A 21777-nucleotide genomic window follows, 5' to 3' on the forward strand; every position below is an offset into this window, starting at 1 on the left:
AGCAAACTGCTTATCGTCAACATATTAATACATTAAAAACATTTATTTCAGATACTTAAAACCATCAAAAAAACCATAATAAAAAATATACAGTATCCTAAAAACAAATACTGTTTAAGGTGAAATACCTAGAGTCGCCTGATTGTTCATATTACACAATATACAATACAATTGCCATAAATAAAATAATACTATTTTATACACAAATAAATAATTCTAAAATTGTATACTCTTACATACAGCATATGTATATAATTGGTCCCCCACAGAAATGTTCTCTTACTGGTGAAAACACAGGGATTAATTCATCCAACAGCTGTGTGTTCCCCCAGCACAACCATAGTGGTCAAGATTATCACACAAAAAAAAGAGGGAAAAGAAAAGAGAAAAAGGATAAAATGCTACTGAAATAAAATGAGCTAATCAACATGTCGAAAAGGGTACAATGTCACAGTTCTCATTTCAACCATGGGGAATCAACATATTTAACATAAAGTGCAGGCTAGATGGGCCAAGTGGTTATTATCTGCCATCAAATTCTGTGTTTCTATGTAACTTGTCTATCCACCATGTTTCTCGTTTAGCTATTTTATTTTCAAAAGGTCTCCATTCCTTTCATGTTGCACTACATGCTCAATTACTTTGAAGTTGAAATTGGCCAATGAGGAGTTTTTAATGCTTGCTTAGTGTTGTAGGATAATATGGTTCATAACCTTGTTTATTTAATTTCTCATATGTTTCAAAATGCGTAATTGTAGCTAATGATTAGTTTTTCCTATGTACAGTATTTCATACCACACTGACACTATCATATATACCACACGAGATGTCTTGCAATTCAATAGGCTCTTTATTTTATATGTTTTAAAGTTCTTTGTGTCAGTAACTAGCCCTATTTTTACTAACTGCAAAAGAGTGTATATACCAAGTAGAGATGAGCGGGTTCGGTTCTCAGAGAACCGAACCCTACCGGACTTCACCATTCGAGCCCAGATCCGAGTCAGGCTCGGGTTTTCCCGCCTGACTCGGAAACCCGAACGCGGCAAAATGTCATCATCCCGCAGTCGGATTCCCGTGGGATTTGGATTCCATATAAGGAGCTGCGCTGTCCACTGCTGCAGTATAATAATTATAACAACAACCTGTTGTGCTGCATCAGACCAGTTTTAGTGTCCTGTCTCATCAGTCATTCCAGTGACGATATGCGCTGCTGTAATATGTCCACTGCTGCAGTATAATAATTATAACAACAACCTGTTGTGCTGCATCAGACCAGTGGTAGTGTCCTGTCTCATCAGTCATTCCAGTCATTCCTGTGCCGCATATTGTCTCATATAACTCCCAAAAAATAATGGAGAACAAAAATTTTGAGGATAAAATAGGGAAAGATCAAGAAGAACCACTTCCTCCTAGTGCTGAAGCTGCTGCCATTAGCCATGACATATACAATGAAATGCCATCAACGTCGTCTGCCAAGGCCGATGCCCAATGTGATAGTAGAGGGTATGTAAAATCCAAAAAGCCAAAGTTCAGTAAAAAGAACCAAAAAAAGAAATTTAAATTGTTTGAGGAGAAACATAAACTTGCCAATATGCCACTTACGTCACGGAGTGGCAAGGAACGGCTGAGGCCCTGGCCTATGTTCATGACTAGTGGTACAGCTTCACATGACGATGGAAGCCCTCATAACTGAGGCCTTGAAACTTAGGTTGGTGTTAGACGTGCATCCGGTATCCGCCATTAGTGCAGTGGGATTTAGACAATTGATGAAGGTATTGTGTCCCCGGTAACAAATCCCATCTAGAGTCCACTTCACTGGGCAGATAATAGCGTGATCTTGCCATTTAATTCCAGTGATTTGGATGTATAATTATAGTGATTTTGCCAAATAATTTCAGTGATTTATAATTATTAATTACAGTGATCTTGCCAATTAATTACAGTGATTTGGACGTATAATTCCAGTTGGAATTGCTTGTGTCGCTTAGCTTAGTCATACAGCTACCTCATTGCACCTCTTCGACATCTTTGCATGAGGTGCTGTTTGGAGCCTAGTTTTTGAAAAGTGCCATCCTGTGTGACACTGCCGAATGAGTCCAGGGGTACTGCTGTATTAGTTCTGGGGTACTGCCGTATAAATCCAACAATTGCAGATTTTTTTTAAGTGACTGGAGCGTGCTGGAGATGCTGTCAGTGGACCGAACAATTGCGTCCCACTCTCGACATTCAGCCACTGCATGACACTACTAGATTGACCAGGTGGTTGTGTCACTTAGCTTAGGCCTACAGCAACCTCAGTGCATTTTTTTTTTCTTTGCATCATGTGCTGTTAGGGGCCTTTTTTTCGATATCTGCCCTACTGTCTGCCACTGCAGTGCCATGCCTAGATGGGCCAATTGTTTGTGTCGCTTGGCTTAGTCATACAACTACCTCATTGCGATTCTTTTTCTTCTTTGTATTATGTGCTGTTTGGGGCCTTTTTTTATATGTCCTCCTTTCTACCACTGCAGTGCCACGGCTAGATGGGCCAATTGTTTGTGTCGCTTGGCTTAGTCATACAACTACCTTGACCATATCTCCAGAAGGATATAAATACATTAGAGAGTGTACAAAGAAGGTCAACTAAAATGGTGCATGGCCTACATCACAAAACTTACCCGGAAAGGCTAAAAGATCTTAACATGTATAGTATGGAGGAGAGAAGGGAAAGGGAAGACATGATAGAAACTTTCAAATATACCAAAGGTTTTAACAAAGTTCAGGAGGGAAACATTTTTCAAAGGAAGAGAAGTATTAGAACTTGAGGACATACACTGAAACTGGAGGGAGGCAGGTTCAGGGGAAAATTAAGGAAAAATTATTTCACAGAAAGGGTAGTGGATAAGTGGAATATTCTCCCATCAGAGGTGGTAGAGGCTAAGACTGTGGAGCAGTTTAAACATGCTTAAGATAGGCATGTGAATATCCTTACAATGAATTAAGGTTCAAAGAGGGTTGCGATTACCTAAAGGATAAAAAAAATGGGCAGACTAGATGGGCCAAGTGGTTCTTATCTGCCGTCAAATTCTATGTTTCTACCTCATTGCAATTCTTTTTCTTCTTTGCATGATATGCTGTTTGGGGCCTTTTTCTATATCTGCCCTCCTGTCTGCCACTGCAGTGCCACGGCTAGATGGGCCAATTGTTTGTGTTGCTTGGCTTAGTCATACAACTACCTCATTGCAATTATTTTTCTTCTTTGAAAGATGTGCTGCTTGGGGCCTTTTTTTTTATACCTGCCCTCCTGTCTGCCACTGCAGTGCCACGCCTAGATGGGCCAATTGTTTGTGTTGCTTGGCTTAGTCATACAACTACCTCATTGCAATTCTTTTTCTTCTTTGAAAGATGTGCTGTTTGGGGCCTTTTTTTTTATATCTGCCCTCCTGTCTGCCACTGCAGTGCCACTCCTAGATGGGCCAGGTGTTTGTGTCACTTAGCTTAGTCATCCAGCAACCTCGGTGCAACCTTTTGGCCTTAAAAACAATATTGTGAGGTGTGAGGTGTTCAGAATAGACTGGAAATGAGTGGAAATGATTGTTATTTGCGTTAATAATACAGTAGGAGCAAAATTACCCCCAAATTCTGTGATTTTAGTTGTTTTATGTTTTTTTTTTTTTCAAAAATCATCCAGATCCAAAACCAAAACACGAAAGGGTGGTTTTGGCAAAACCAAGCCAAAACCAAAACACGAAAGTGGAATTAGAACCAAAACCAAAACACGAAAATTGCCCGCCGCTCATCTCTAATACCAAGTATATAGTATTGGGCGCTAAATTGGGGTGCTCTTCTTAGCAGCTGTATGATGGGAGATAGTCAGTCTCCCGGCAATAAGAAAATGTGGAAAATGGAAAGCAGCGCCGACAATTTATGTAATTAAAACGCAATTTAATAAACTAAATAAGAATTAAAAACATATGTAAATACTCTTTGTTACTGAGCAACAGGCATGGGCATATATAAGTCCAATTGATAACTAAATGACTGCTTGTAAGTGCCTGAGACCGTGTCCTTATATTGGAGTGGACAGTTCACAATAAAGTGCAGGTAAGTGCGTAGATGTCCATATGTTATGGTATTACCAGCCTTGTGTTCCTGAATGACGGATCCGTAGCGATGGTTCCTAATGGTAGCAGGACTCCATGCAATTGTGACGGTATCCTTGGTCGGGTGTAGTACTGGTGACCGGCGGTCTCCTGACCGCCGGTCACCTTACCGACGCCGGGATCCCGGCAGCATACCGACGCCGGGATCCCGGCGGGGAGGGGCGAGTGCAGCAAGCCCCTTGCGGGCTCGCTGCGCTCGCCACGCTGCGGGCTCGGTGGCGACCTGCGGTCGCCACGGGTTCTATTCCCACTCTATGGGTGTCGTGGACACCAACGAGTGGAAATAGTCCCTGTTGGTCGGCATGCCGACCATCGGGATAGTGAGCCGTCGGGCTCACGGAGGAGGTCATGTGACTGTCGGTCAGCTGACCGGCGGTCACATGAACACCACCCAAGCATACTACCTGCCTGACTGTTAAACCCATCTACCGTGGAACAATTCCTCTTTAGGCGCATCAGTTGGCCTTTAGCTCCATTTGGTAGGAGTGTGGAGAATCTCCATCAGACAACAAAACACCTGGTAGATACCTCCAAGCTATAGGATGCTGCTCTGTGGGGTGACCGACGGCTCACTATCCCGATGGTCGTCATGCCGACCAACAGGGACTATTTCCACTCGTGGGTGTCCACGACACCCATAGAGTGGGAATAGAACCCGTGGCGACCGCAGCGTGGCGAGCGCACCCAGCCCGCAAGGGGCTTGCTGCACTCGCCCCTCCCCGCCGGGATCCCGGCGTTGGTATGCTGCTGGGATCCCGGCGTCGGTAAGGTGACCGGCGGTCAGGAGACCGCCGGTCACCAGTACTACACCCGTATGCTTTCTGCATATGAGAACAGAGGCTATCCCAAACATTCATAGGAAAATGCCCTTGACCAAGTTACTACTATGGAGAGGGCACAAATGTCAAAAACAAAATCAAAGGTCACTGAGGATTCCGATATAAAAGAATTTGCATTTATATCCAAATTTAATAACTGTTCCAACAAGATAAAACAAATTGTGAGAAATAATTATAATAATAATTATAACATCTTGAAATCTGATCCGGATTTCTTGCACTTTATTGTGAACTGTCCGCTCCAACATAAGGACACAGGCACTTTACAAGCAGTCATTTAGTTATCAATTGGACTTATATATGCCCACGCCTGTGTCACATACTTTTATATATTTTTAATTCTTATTTAGTTTATTAAATTGTGTTTCAATAACATAAATTGTCAGCGCTGTTTTCCCTTTTCCCTATTTTTACTAACTAACTGGCATATTTTGCAGTGGGAACATGGTTAAAACCCCATTAAAGCACTCATCCATTTGTTCTTATCCTCAACTTCCACCTTCAGGAGTAAACTAGGTGCAAGGTGTATATATATATATATATATATATATACACACATACATACACACACTCACACACATACATATATATATATATCTGCATTTGGATCCCAGACCATACAGATGTGTTTGGTTGCTGCTGTGTTTTTTAATAGGTCAAATTAAGGACTGGAACAATTGTTGAGCACAATTCATTAAAAATTTCTGTCCCGAATCTATAGCTGTAGAATCCTGCTAATATAATATTGAGCTAAATGCTATTAAATTACGGAATACAATCACGACCGTCTTATATATGCTTTTAGTATAATTATTGCCTTTTTGCTCATGCTGTGTTCACCAAATCATCAATTAAGAATGAGAATAATCTCTTACACCACAGTATGAAAATATTATTGTTTAAGAACTAACACCCCTGAAGAAGTTGACATAGACAAAACACGTTGGGTGAAATAAAATATTTTCATATTTTATTATTGCAATATTGTATTAATAAAAACTGAATTGGCATATAAATTATTGAGCAGTTGATATCTGGGAAATGTTTATAAAATTGGATTCTTGAATATGTCATCTGTATTTTAATAATAAAAAGTTTTTATTATTTGGGTGTATGTGTATATAAGGTATAAGAGAAAATTCTCAGTTCATATCCATAAGTATACATTATCTGAAATAATTGGTGAATAAGAGCGCCCCTCAGAGATAACCACCTTTAAAAATCTCGCAGGCCCATATCGGCAAAGGGCTTTTTTTGGGGGGGGAAGCAGCTTATAATACAATCCTTTACATCAGACAACAAATAGGTTCCACTGTTGTCGGGGTTGGAATATACTCCATTGAACAATAATAGCGCATTAAGGAACCTTTTACTTTATTATATATATATATATATATATATATATATATACATTTTTGACTTCTCACATTGATATAATATAGCGTCTAATTAAGATATTTGATGAATAAAGGTACATAACTACATCCCACTGTAGGAAATTACTTTATTTGCTGTTATAAAAGAATTTACCAGAGCCCAAATTTATCCTCTTTGAAAAAGACCCTTTTTAAGCGCGGGAAACGCATCAGGTGCCTTTTTGGAAAGTATTCAGTTAGAACTCCAAGAGAATTGCCTGCATAAACACCCAGATCAGCTGATACACTATATCTCTGGCCAGAGGGGCTAATAGGCCCTACACACTGAACGATGTCGTTCATAAATGAATGATAAATCGTTCACACCTATCAGTGTGGATGCTTCAACAATGAACGATGCGCGTGCCCGCAATCGTTCATCGTTGAATGATCATCATTTAAACATGCAAGTTAATTTGGACAACATAGGTGTCTGAACTCTCATATCGTCCAAATTGGCCATTGATATTGTCCAGTGTGTAGGCTTTAAATCGTTGGTGAAAAAAATCGTCCATCGATAATATTGATGGTCGATAATATCGCCAACATAGCCCAGTGTGTAGGGCCCTTTATACTGGTGGACACTGAAGGTGGAGCGGTACAGAAAAGTCGTGAACCAGGAGTATCATTGTCCACTAGCAGCGGGGGCAGTGTGCTTACCTAGTATAGAGGAAAGAACAGTGCCGCAGTGCTAGTGGCAGCTATTGTATGCTTTAGTTATCTGCCCAGCCAGACTGCATATTTACATGGATGTACATTGTGCTTTGAAAGCCTATGTGGCGCAGCAATTATATGGGACCTGTAGTTCCACAGATCTGTTTATTCATATAAAGAATATTTCACATTCAGTGGATTGAGATATTTGATTAAATTTGGCACCAGAACAACATTATTATTGGGAGAGTTTACATATAAAAGGGCTAAAGATTCAGTTGATTTTAATATTTTTTATTTGCTGCAATTATTTATATATTCATTTTGTAGCTTACATGAATTCATGTTATTATTATTGAGTCTTGACTTTTATCTGGCCACATTGTTGTTTTATATTTTCACTAACACTGGTCTACAATTTGTTATATTGGCATGTTGACATTCTGAATGTCGACTGTATATACCACACACTATTACTGAATGAAAGAGTGTTAAAAATAAAAACAAACTAAAACATACTTGTGTAGAGAGTTAAACTGCTTTGTATCAGCTGTCAGTTCCAGTACGTTTTAAAGAGAAAGAGATACATTGGTTTTAAAATACTTCTCCAAGTCCCACAGCCAATCTACTCTGCTTTCCTGTAATGTAAGTCTGCCTCGTTGTCAGTCACTGTGAGTTTGTTTTACAGCACAAGCACCTGCCTAATGTGTCAACTTCCTATGGAAGAGAGGAATATTGCATAGTGGGCATATTAGTTAAATATAAACACTCTTGCTATTTTCAGAAAAATATGCAGATCAGTATTAGTGTAGTTATACACATAGGCGTGCGCAGCACATTTTATTAGGGGGTGCACCGTCGGAGGGGTGTGTCTAGCGCCGCCTTTTGGGTATGTCTAGCACCATCTATTGACGGTCAATACAATATATATATCGACCCTTGTACCAATCCTAATAAAGCAGGTACATTGTCAGATGTTGTGTGCACCAAACAAACACCCCTGATGGCACTCACTGCAATTACACTGCTCCTCCTCAGCCTGCTCTGGCTCCCCCTCTCTTTCCCCTGCAAGCTGCAGCAGCTTACTTACAAGTCAGCCACTCACTGACACTGACAGTCGCAGACTAGTACTGCCGCTGCTGGAAAAACGAGTGACGTGTTAATGGTGCTGCCAACCGCCTGCCAGTATTGAATTTGTCTTCCTAAAATGAGCGCTGGCTGCATGCTGATCTTCATCAGGGGCTGGCGTTGGCATAGCATAGAAGGAGAGAGGTGGGCGTGTGGTGGGTGTCACAGGTGGGCGTGGGAGCAGCATGACGTCATCACGTCGCATCACGCCGTTTTAGTACATGGAAGTGGAGCCGGGAGTTTGAAAGCCGGTGGCAGTGGCACCCTTGATTAACCCAGGCGTCCGGTCAGTAATGCAGGGTGCAGCGCAGAGGGGACAGTAGTCAGCCTGCTCGGCGATCGCTGCATCAGGCATGTGAGATCGGGGTGCCAGACATTAGGGGGTGCCTGTGCGCACCAGGCACCCCCCCTGCGCACACCCATGGTTATACACCATTTAATGTAGTTGTTTATACGTACTTCCTATTTCAAATAAAATATAATTTTACTGTATATAATAGTCAATAAACATACCAACTATTCCCTTAAAAAAAAAAAGCAAAAGAAAAATTCCCAGATGGAAATAACCAAAAAGGTTATCATCTGTTTCAGAAAGTATGAGCACATTAACAGCAAAAGAAGCAAGGTGTCTTCACCAGATGGCTCATCTAATGTATTTACAAAATACACATGTTTATTAGTACCACATTGAGAGATAATGTTTAATTACTTACTAATAGGGCATCAGTTACCCCCTTCTGTAGCACAAGATGGCACACTACCTTAAACCACCAAATGTTCAACATCCTTAACATATTCGTTTTTTGTTAATTACCATTACTGCTGTTTGTTGTCAATGAAAACAAAGAACCTTTTTAAAACACACCATATAAAAGTAGAACGTCTACGAGGAGGCAGTGGACTATTGCCCAGGATTGGCGTGGCTAGCGGAGTGATATCTGGTTTACAGTACAGTAACTGTTAATTAATGAAAACATCAAAATAACATTGAATTGTCTGACCACTCAGAAAACTATACAACTAGTGGATCACACATTTCCGCTCCATAAAATGTCACACATCAAACAGCTGTGATTATTTCACTTTTCATCAATGCAACAATCTGTTTTTTTTATAATGAAGTTAGATTTGTGCCAGATAGTTAGAAAAGCAGCTATAGAAACATTTGCAAAATATTTGATCAAGGCAATTATACTAAGTGTTATTATAATGTGGTTCTATCGCTGCAACAGTCATTAACCTAGCACTAGCTCCAATATAACATTCTACAAATTTTACACTGAAGAAGTGTTGGGAGCTCATGGAAAAGCACAATTAGTTCTTTAATTAAAGTGTGCAGTTTTTAAACATATTATTAGGGGCAGGTCAATCATAATTTACAAATACAATTCCATGGCTGGGGCATCATAAATGCCAGTTTGTGTGAAGCCTAAGGAAATGAACCTCTCTGGATACCATTCAGCACAATGACAATTGCACAACTTATCAGTGACCACATGGGGCCCTAGACTACAATAACATTATAATATAGCTCATAGTGCTATCGCAATATACATAGCTAATTGAACATATCAGTGCAGCACATGTATGGTATCTGTGTTGAACTAACATTAGAGAGCCATACAGTTTACAGGCTGCATAGTTATACTGAGGCTGGAGCTTGTCTATTATTATTATTATTATTATTATTATTATTATCTATTGGTAACCTATGGTGTACATAACCTTTCAGACATGGGGGTTTCTTTACTAAGCTTTGGATGGAGATAAAGTACCAGCCAACCAGCTCCTAATTGTCATTTTTGAAACAGCCTGTGACATGGCAGTTAGGAGCTGATTGGTTGGTACTTTATCTCCGCCCACTTTATCTCCATCCAAGGCTTAGTAAATAGACACCATGATTTGGTGAGAATCACATTTGTTCTCAAAACTTGTCCATTTGCTGCTAATTATAGGCTGATGAGCCCTCTGAATTTTTTTGCTCCTTGATGTTTGAAATATAATGTTGGAGTTGCAGTTCCAGGCAAGATATGGAACAGCAGAAGTCTTCCTAAGAGTTTCTGTTCTTGAATTAGTTCTTAGTGGTGACAAAAGTTGGATTTTAAAGTGACAGATCCAGTGATTTTACTGTGATTGGCTCTTTCACAACCAAATGTCACTCTTGCCTAGGTGGGTCTTGGAGTAACACCTGCCACTAACTTTTTGCTTATACTTTGATTCCAATGCTTGTATCAGTTAATGGACTCAAGCTTGTCTGCCGTGTGAATTGATAAAGATCAGCATCTTTCTGTGAAACTTCATTAAGGGGTTCTGCTTGTGGTCTGCTAGCAATGAAGTCTGTACTAAGCCTTGGAGAGTGATAAATTGTGGAGAGATAAAATACCAACCAGTCAGCTCCTAACTGCCATGTGACAGGCTGAGTTTGAAAAATGACAGGAGCTGATTGGTTGGTAGTTTATCTCTCCACTTTATCTCTCTTAATGGCTTATTACAAGTCTTCTCGCAGGGATGTCTGGTAAAAACCAAGGAGGCCATTAGACTATCAGTGGCACAGAGTAAGCACATATTTTCCTTGTCCTTACATTAATATTCATGATGTTGTCACTAGTTGTTTTCCTTTTTTTAAAGATGCTTTTGTGGGACATGATACTTTGTGGTTCTATACTAGCAACCCAGTTTCAGTGTGGCCTGGATTAGGATGACCACCATATTTTATGGGTAACACTTCCGGCATTTGCTAATTTGTTAATAAAACAGATAAAAATGATTTACCATATTTATTCTCATTACTGTCTTTCTGGACATCTGTAAACTTTTTATAACTAGCATAGCATCATTAGTATCATAGTATCATTTATACTCACACAAACATACTCTCACCATCTGCTAAACATCATCTGCAGATTTAGGGGGAAATATATCAAACTTTCTAGAGTGGAGAAGCTGCCCATAGCAATAAATCAGATTCTATCTACTATTTATCAAGTATGTTTCTTATAAAATAATAGGTAGAAGCTGATAGGTTGCTATGAGCAACTTCTCCATTCTTTAGAAGGATTGATACTTTTCCCCTTTAATTTACAGATGTGTCCTTGCCAGGGGTGTTTTAAGAGAAGAGGGGGCCAGCCTGCAGACTCAGGTTGGGACCCCCCTCTCCACTGTGAAATAGGATACGGCACTGTGCTGGAGTCTACTGCACATGCGTAGATCTCTGGAAACATGGCGCCCACCATGGTACGGAGACTTCCTACTGCACATGCGTGGTGGCCATTTTGGGAGTGATTTTTTTGCCGCGGCTGTAGTGCCCATCGCAAGACTCCAGAAATGTAAGTATTGAAACAACATGGGTGCAGTGTGTACAGTGTTTTATACCCCCTGGACTCAGGGCCTCTTGTGCACTGCACACATTGCACCCATGATAGAAACGCCTATGGTCCTCGATCATCTTATGTCCATATGCAGTGTAGTGAAAAAAAAACTTGTAGTGTTTGATATGACTAGGGCTGGTCGCTGTGTGGTGTACAGAACGGCAGCTTAGTGTATTGAGAAGCTGGAGACTGCAATACTTGTGTTTGTATACCAGGTGTTGCTTTTGAAAAACATCATTACGCATGCCTGAAGTTTCCAATGTACTGTAGTCAAATGATGCTTGCAGTACAAGAAATATTTTTTTTGGATGCTCATTTATTCCCCTCTTTTACTACTATCTGTTTTTAATTTTACAGTTTACAATTTATAATTGTATACTGTTACCAATATTATATTATCCTGGATATACCGTACTGTACGATAACACCTCATTTTAATTAATTCAGTGCCAGTCCACGACACTCACACAGTGATGACTGTGCAGCGATGACTGTGCCTCATCTGCAGCAAATAGTAAAATACTGAATACAGTAAAATTCACACACACACACACACACACACACACTGATGCTAAAAAGTAAATGCAGGGTTGGGAAATAAAAAAAATATTCACTACAATCAGTGACATCACTTTGACAACAGTGGTTCTCAAACTGTGTGCCTAGGCACCCTGGGGTGCCTTGAGGTACTTGCAGGGGTGTCCTGGATTGGTGGTCCAGGATAAATTCAAATTAGTTATGGTCAATGTACTAGACAAAACCAGTGCTTGTGGCTTCCAATCATAAAATATGTGGACAAACAGAAGTAAATCCTGTCTGTGACCACATAATTGAACCTAAGGATGACATATAAACACAATTTACTTAATTAAATATTATTTTCTGAATTTCTCAATAAGACACTTTTAGACTAGGGATGCCGTGAAAAAGATTCTGATACTCTAGGGTGCCGTGACTCAAGAAAGTTTGGGGACCACTGGAATAGGTGGTTATCTTGGCCTAATGGTATGATCAATGCTTAGCATAACCTCCAACTTGTGTTCATGTCCTGTTCAGGACAGAGGTGTACACTTTTGAAAAACAATTTATAATAGTATTCTGTTATCAAGGGTTGGGGCCGCAGAATGCCGGTGGTGGGCGCAAGTGCAATGAAGCCCCTTGCGGGTTCGCTACGCTACGGGGTAGGTGGCAAGCGCAGGTTCTATTCCCACTCTATGGGTGTCATGGACACCCACGAGTGGGAATAGTCCCTTCTAGTTGGCATGCCGACCGTCTGTATTTTCAGTGTTCGGGATGCAGGGTGAGGTTATCTGACCGTCGGTCTCCTGACCGTCAGTCACATAACCACATCCCGTTATCACTATTATATTATGCTGGTCTGGAAATACTATACATTTTGACATCTGCTAGCATCAGCACGATAAGAACTCATTTTATTAAAGTTGGATCTGCTCCATGTGACTTGTGCCATGCACATTGTGCTGCAAGTGCAATGCGGCAATAATGGCAGTAATGTATGGCACTCATACAGTGATGTCATGCCTTAGCAATGAACAGTGGGGTTGGAGGCACTCTATGAAATTGATACTCAACTACAAGTCTCAGCACATGAAGAGGTCTGTTTGGATTACACACTGACTGAGCCTCTTCTTGCTTAATAACTAGCGGCAATAACTTTTTCTAACCGCAAACACTGAAGTTCGCATACACACTAATTGATGCTAAAAAGTAAATGCAGGGTTGAAAAAAACAAACCAGATTTTTTCTGTGCTGAGACTTGTAGCTGAGTGATAATTTCATTGAGCGCCCCTGAACCCTACCAACCCCACTGTTCTTTAGTAAGGAATGTCAGCACTGTATTGCATAAGACTGCTGTAATTGCCACTAGGCGCTTGTAGAACAGTGTATGTGTTAATAAAATGATATGTTATCGTTCTGAGACTTGTTGACTGTTGCTATGGTGATTTTCTAGCCCACCATGTAGTATTATTAAAAAGATTGTGATTGGCTGTTTGTCAGGGCTTGTACATATTCTGTAGTATCCATCCACTACTATTGTATTTAACACAGTAGTTTTCATTAGTGGAGCAATCCCCACCCAGTGGTGAAGCTGTGTATTGCATGCTGTGGATCCTGCACCTTACCACTCCTTACCACACCCTACTATTCCAACCTATACTATTTCAAGCCACGGCTAAGAATCCTGTTTACTGCGACTCCATTAAGGATGAATGTGGAAACATCTGTATAAATTACTCCAAAGGTTGCCAAGTTCCTCCATGAAAGAGCACAGATTAAACTGACCTACCATGTCGTTTTTTTTAGCCATTGGGCTATACTGCACTACTGCTAGCTATAATACCAAACTTGAGTTATATATAGTGAAGCACAATTAGGGGTGCAACATTGGGTAACACTAGGTAGGGTGACTACTCAGTAATATATTCAGTGGTCATCTACATAGTAATGAACAGGGAGAGTCCAAGTCTTTGGGAAACCACAATATCCTAACTGCCCAACTAATATAACTGGTGTTCCGTGATAAGGACCCACATACTGTAGTTAACTCCTGCCAGATATGCAAAGACCTTGTTATCTGTCATTGACAGTCTAAAACAGTTTTACCTGAAACAACACCTCTTATTGTATTATGAGTGCATCTAGTACATTCTGTATTCTTCTCTCAGTAATTTATGAAGAAATAAGAAGCTCTGTGGCATTAGTGAGGGATGGGAGTGAGTTATCCTGCACTGCTGAGGTCCTTGGCATGAAGCCCATACAGTTCTGTTCTGTTAGTGTGGTGGAAAGGGGAATATTAGTTAAAGTGACTGGTTATAAGGGTCTGGGACTCCAGGTCGACAACAAAAAGGTCGACACACCTTAGGTTGACACCAATTGGTCGACACACCTTAGGTCGACATGGACAAAAGGTCGACATGGACAAAAGGTCGACAGGAACAAGGTCAACATGGAAAAAGGTCGACATGAGTTTTTTATGTTTTTTTGGTGTCGTTTTCTTCGTAGAGTGACCGGGAACCCCAATTAGTGCACCGCGTCCCCTTGCATGGTGCCTTCGCTCCGCTTCGCTCGGCACAGATTACAGTTCCAATCGTAGTCCACGTGGATCGTTAAGTATGAAAAGGTTCCAAAAAATAAAAAAAATGTGAAAAACTCATGTCAACCTTTTTCCATGTCGACTTTGTTCCTGTCTACCTTTTATCCATGTCGACCTTTTGTCCATGTCGACCTAAGGTGTGTTGACCAATTGGCATCGACCTAAGGTGTGTCGACCTTTTTGTTGTCGACCTGGAGTCCGGATGCCGGTTATAATTAGCCATTAATGCTGTAATGTTGATTAAGATATTGTTTATGTTGATTCTTCTTATTGTGTCACGCTCGGCGTAAGTGGGGGTTCTGACAACCGAGTTTTGGCTGAAGGGACAGCTACCTGTGAGGAGAGTAAACGAGGTGGCTGAATGTAATTCCTCCTCATGGGGTGGAAGCCAAACTAAGTGTTAACATTGGCCGGAGGGCGTAAAGAAAAGGAGGACTTCATAGGAAGATAACTGTAGTTTTAATGAATAATTAAACTGTACACGAATATTGGAGAAATAGAAGAAACTTGAAGAATTAAAGTCTATGGTTAAATGACTCGAAGAGTGAAGCTGAAGAACTTCGGTAAAGAAGAACTGAAGACTGTGTTTTATGATTAAAAGACGAGGCTGAAGAACTTGGACTTTGAATAAATGAAGACTGTGGTTTGTGATTGAAAGACGAGACTGAAGAACTTGGACTTTGAAGAAATTAAGACTGTGGTTTGTGATTGAAAGACGAGGCTGAAGAACTTGGACTTTGAAGAAATGAAGACTGCTGCGGGAACCACTGTTAGCACCTGGAGATCCTCTACGACCTGGAACGCCATGAGCGCTTCCACGAGTGGCAACGGACTTAGACAGCAGGACTGCAGCAGCGTTTAGGTAACTGATGGATGAGAGCAACCAGGACCAGGGAACCAGAAGTAACCTGGGAGCACAGAGCTGGAGAACCTTTAACAAGGAGGTAACTTGACGCACTGGCACTCTCCCTCTGAGCCAGCCCCCTTTTGTAAGGGGAGAACACGCAGGATTGGCTGGACACAGATTGGGAACTTCATTGGTAATACTCTGGTCTTCAACATGGCTGCCCCCAGCACAGGAGACATACTTAGCTGTTAGCACACAGCTTTAGCCAGCTTCTGTCTCTGACACACTATACTGTGTCACCACCAGAGGACCTTACCGCAGCGATCCCCGCTGCAGCACCCGGCTCTCCAGACCCTCGGCCCCTGGCCCTTGGCAGCCGCACATCCGTCCAGGAGGAACCCGCCACCGCAGCTGTGCCAACCAGCGGGACGGCAACCCGCCGGAGCACCCGCCGGAGGTAAGGCTCCGGAGCCTGACATATTGTAGTGTTGGCAAAGATTTATTTTGGTTCAGAACTTAATCAGGTTCCAGGATCATTACATTTTTATCCATACATATAAGAGTAATGTCTAATCTCATGGAAAAATTTCCTAAGTGGATGAAAAGTGATATGCAAGTAGATCTGGCATGTATTAACAGGGGTTGGGTATGAAATCTCAGTGGTTGGGAGTCTGACAGACAGAATCTTGACAGTGAATTTCAGATTGCTGATGGATTCGGGTGAGTGTTTTAACCCTAACCTTACCCCTAACTGTCCTCTTCCTCAGCCAGGGGCGTAGCCAGTACTTTTTGGGCCCCATAGCAACATTTTGAAGGGGACCCTTTCCCAGTGCTTCTAGGGAGACACTTCTCTGCAGCAGTTGCTAATTTTATACCCCATAGTAGTGCCCTAGTTTCTTTTATGAATCGTAGTAGTGCTCAAGTTCGCCCTATGTCACATTTCAGAGCTGCCAGTACACATTATGCCACACAGTAACCCCAATTCACATTATGCTATATAGTGCTCCCCGTTAATATTGTGCCTCAGTACAGTGCCCCGGTTCATATTATATAATATTAAAAAAGCCCTCCAGTACATTTTATACCACACTACAATAAGCAAGTCCATGGGCATACCTAGATATATTGCAGGCCTCAAGGAAAAAGTTTGAAAGGACCCCTACCCAATGGCGAAAAATGTATATAACACATGTAACTTTGACAGGCAAGGTGGGCCCCTCTCAGCTCTGGGCCCCATAGCAGCTGCAATGCCTGCACTTATGGTAGCTACGCCCTTGCCACAGCCTAACACTAACCATCCCCTCCAGTAACGGACTGGGGCTCAAAAACGGCTCAGGCATTTGTGAGCGTGCACGCACAGAAGGCCTGAGCGCTTGGCATGGGGAAGCGCGCGCACGTCATGGGGCAAACCGCCACGATGTACGGGGGCGTGCTGTGAGTCATGGGGGCATGGACTCGTGGCACGCCTCCATTACCATGGCGACACTTTCTGGGTGGTGGGGGCGCATCGCGAGTCTGGGGGTGTGGACTCGCTGCACCCCCCCATTTCCATGGAGACCAGTGGGGGCAACTGAACCAGAGAGCCGGAGGCTGCGCTGTGCGCGGTGTCGAAGTCGAAAAATATTGCAGTACACACATCACGTACAAACTACACACAGACGGCCTCCGTGCGTGTACTTGTTCTGCCGTGCGTGCGCATATTCGCAATTTGCGTATGGTCGCTCCCGTGGTCCTGCACATTAGCGCGTGGTATGAGTATTTATGGTAGGGTTTGTGGACACATGGAAAAGCTATCAAAACACATTACATATTTAATCCAAATAGTGCACAATGGTGGTCATTCCGAGTTGTTCGCTCGCAAGCTGCTTTTAGCAGCATTGCACACGCTACTGGGAGTGAATCTTAGCTTAGCAAAATTGTGAACGAAAGATTCTCAAAATTGCGAATAGAAAATTCTAAGCAGTTTCTGAGTAGCTCGAGACTTACTCTGCCACTGCGATCAGTTCAGTCAGTTTCGTTCCTGGTTTGACGTCACAAACACACCCAGCGTTCGCCCAGACACTCCCCCGTTTCTCCAGCCACTCCCGCGTTTTTCCAAGAAACGGCAGCGTTTTTTCACACACTCCCATAAAATGGACAGTTTCCGCCCAGAAACACCCACTTCCTGTCAATCACACTACGATCACCAGAACGAAGAAAAAACCTTGTAATGCCGTGAGTAAAATACCAAACTTCTTAGCAAATTTACTTGGCGCAGTCGCAGTGCGAACATTGCGCATGCGCAATTAGCGGAAAATCGCTGCGATGCGAAGAAAATTACAGAGCGAACAACTCGGAGTGAGGGCCAATGTACACATAGTCTCCCTGCATCACACCAGCAAGTTACAACAGTTTAAATGGTATCAGAACAAAGGGATTCACCTTTACAGGATAGGAGGGGACAGAACAAGGTTATAAGGTGGTGTTTGGTATCCAGCTGTAGGGTATTTTAAGGGTAATATTCCGGTGTTGGTTTGCAGAAGATTGCATGTTTCTGCGAATAGTTATGTGCAGGATCAGAATATAGATATAAACTGTATTTACTGTACATTAGGTATGCGGCGGGAACCCAGAGGAGACCACCCACAAGTGCATCTTGAACAGACACCGCCCACCTATTCAAACCAACCTATGACCTCTCCTGTACTGTAAATGACAATCCCTGTGTCCAATGGACAAAGATTACATTATCCATTGTGTTAAAATTTGGAAGATTATATAAAAGGAGCCAGCTGCAGGCCTGGTCTCTCTCTCTCTCTCTCTCTCTCTCAAGACTCACAAACTTATCTATCTAGATCACAGGTTCTCAAACTCAGTCCTCAGGACCCCACATAGTGCATGTTTTGCAGGTCTCCTCACATAATCACAAGTGAAATAATTAGCTCCACCTGTGGACCTTTTAAAATGGGTCAGTGAGTAATTAATACACCTGTGCACTTGCTGGGTTACCTGCAAAATATGCACTGTGTGGGGTCCTGAGGACCGAGTTTGAGAAACCCTGGTCTAGATGACTGAGGACCAGACTGGGTAGCGCGGCGAAATTCAAACAAGTATGTACCATTGACTGTAGCCATTATTCTATTGTATTGTATTGCTTTGTGATTGTGACCCCCTTTCAGTAATAATATGCTGTGGTGTCGGAACCCAGCAGTAAATACAAATCTGGTGTTGTGTTTTCCCTTCCCTTCTAAGGTTTAAAGTGTATTACTATCGCATGCATATCTTTTAAGGGTTCACTGTGTAACTTTGGGTGTGTACACGCTGTGTGTACTTTGTACAGCCAGCGCGGCGTGGGTACGCAAAGTCCGTACACGGTATGGGACTCTATACGCTAATGGTGTAATAAGTACGTAGGTTGTGGATTAAGTATAGCGGCCACAACGGCTTCATTTAAAGTGTATGAAATGTCTTTTTAAAGTGTTGCTTTTAGTCCTGTATGTAAATCAGTGTTTACAGCGGCCTTCCCGCCTCTCGAGGGACAAGATCAGCCCACCTGCCCATCGGCCCTTCTGGCATGTGCCAGAAGTGCCGGATGGCCAGTCCGGCCTTGCACCAACCCTTCACAGCCTAACAGTAACCATCGCCCTTCAGCCTAACCTTAACCTTTCCCCTTGTGCTGTTCAATAACTCTAATAATCACCTTGGGCACCAGTCGGCATTGTGAGTGTCAGGATTCTGACTGCCGTGATCTTCCGAGATCCTGATTACATCCCATTAACAGTAATGGAATCCTATTAACCACTTCATCACAATTACAGTAGATTAGCAAATTTGGTTGTATGTGAAGCATCACAATACTTTGCGTTAATATTTCTCTTTTTATTACTTTCAGATGTTTTCAGTCACCTTTTTATTTGTCAGATTTGATCTGTATCTCTGTCAGTCATTTGTGCAGAAACCTGAAGGAAACTTCATATGTAGCAGGAAATGAACAAGTTGCTTTTTATATAGTAAGTTTTGAGGTGACTTTCTAAACAATCCAGAATCAAAAGTTATTTAAGGATAGCGAAAAAATGAAGTTGCAGCTTCCCTGAAGCAATGTTCACTTGATCTGGCTCAAAGATTAATGACACTCTTCATTCTATGTTTATGACCAGAAGCATTGATCTGTTTTGATTTAGTAAGATGAGAATCCAGTTGTTTCTATTATTCCTTTGAGCACAAAATCTGAATTAAATTTTAAACATTCTATGTTTGAAAGTACAGATTATTCTGTATGGCATTTTTTGGGGGGGCCTGCATTTCTTCATTTCATTAATCAAATATTTAATTTAATGCAAGTCATAAATATGCAAAAAAGTTAAGACTTGCAAATTTACAATATATGCACATGCAGGGGGAGGGGGATCCAGTGTCGGATTGGGGCATGTAGACAGAGCCGGCCCTAACCAAAATGATGCCCTAGCCAAGATTTTGGCTGGTGCCCCCTAGCACCACCGCTGGTTCCGCCTCTGACCTTGTACCCCCTATATTTTAAATAGGAACAGTTCGCACATTTGGCGCACAGCCCAAAAAGGGGTGTGTTTTTGCTGGCAAGGGGCATGGCCACACAATAACCCCAATTCCAATTATGCCACACAGTACTGCAACTTTATTCACATTTGATCATGCGATAGTGTCCATAATTCATATTTCATCCCACAGTAGTATCACTTTACCTTATAAACGTTACTCCTCACAGTAGAGCCCCTTATTCATATTACATCACACTGAATTGCTCCTAATTCACATTACACCACACCCTATTGCTCTTTATTCACATTAGACAACACAGTAGTGCCCTTTCTATATGCAACGCCACATAGTAGAGCACCTTTTACACATAATGCCACACATTAGTAATGCATTTATACACATTCCACACAGTAATGCCCCTTACACATGAGACACCTTATTAATGTCCTTATAAACATAATGCACCTTACACATTATGACAACCTTTATTAAAGCCCTTTTATACATAATGTCCCTTAAACATATGCCGCACATTAATGCCCTTATACACATAATGACATACATAGTGCCCCCTACACATTTGCTGCACATTATTAATGCATTTTTACATGACACACACAATGCTGCTTACACATGTTCTTAACACTACTGCACAACCAACCCACTCACATGCACACAGCACTCACACTGCTACTAACACTGTGACCTCTGCCTCTGCTTGAATACAGATGTGTCCTCATAAATCTTGCCTCAATGCTAACGTCGGGCACCTTTTTTTTATTATTAGTGCCCCTATACACATAATGACACACATACAGTAGTACCCTGTTACACATATGCCGCACATTATTAATGCCCTTATACACATGACACACATAGTGCCCCTTACACATATGTTGCACATTATTAATGCATTTTTACATGACACACATAATGCTCCTTACACATATTCCGAACACTACTGCACAACCAACCTACCCACATGCACACAGCACTCACACTGCCACTAACACTGTGACCTCTGCTTGGCTACAGATGTGTCCTCATAAATATTGCCTCAATGCTAATGTCGGGCACACCTTTTTTTTTTATGAAAGTGCATTTTATTTGCATTACTATGTGGCTAGGATGCACAAGCAGCTTCTGCTGATTAAAATGATATGCAGCATGCCTATATACTGTGTGAGACTGTAGCTGTATCTGCATATGAAATGCTACACACAGAATATAGGCATGCCGCATATCATTTTAATCAGCAGAAGCTGCTGATGCCCCTATGCATATCAAATGCCCTAGGCAATTGCCTAGTTTGCCTATGCCTATGCCCGACTCTGCGTGTAGAGCCCACCGGGGGAATGCAGTGGTAGGGGCCCATGTTTAGGGGTGTAGTCACTTTGCTGAGGGGGTGTGGCCTGCCACCTCATTGGTTTGACTAACCATTAGAGAGTGCAACGTCTGGGCCCCTTCATAAATATATATACTAAATTCAGCTGCTGCATGCATGACAATGTACCAGATTAATAACAGCAATGCACTGTAGAAAATACACAATATTCCAATATAAGGTAACATATGTATAATGTATAATTCAAGTGCACAGTCTAGAACCTGATCCTTAGAGCAGGAGGTGGGGCCCCAGGCAGTGGGGCCAACCGGTGGTTTCCCCTGTACCCCTGTGGGCTAGTCCAAGCCTGGGGGGATCCGAGTACCTGGAAACCCCCTCTGCCTGCATAACATGCCAGAGCTGCTGTCTTATACAGTATTTATACTGAGAG

The sequence above is a fragment of the Pseudophryne corroboree genome, chromosome 4, assembly GCF_028390025.1.
Source record: "Pseudophryne corroboree isolate aPseCor3 chromosome 4, aPseCor3.hap2, whole genome shotgun sequence".
NCBI classification, from domain to species: domain Eukaryota; kingdom Metazoa; phylum Chordata; class Amphibia; order Anura; family Myobatrachidae; genus Pseudophryne; species Pseudophryne corroboree.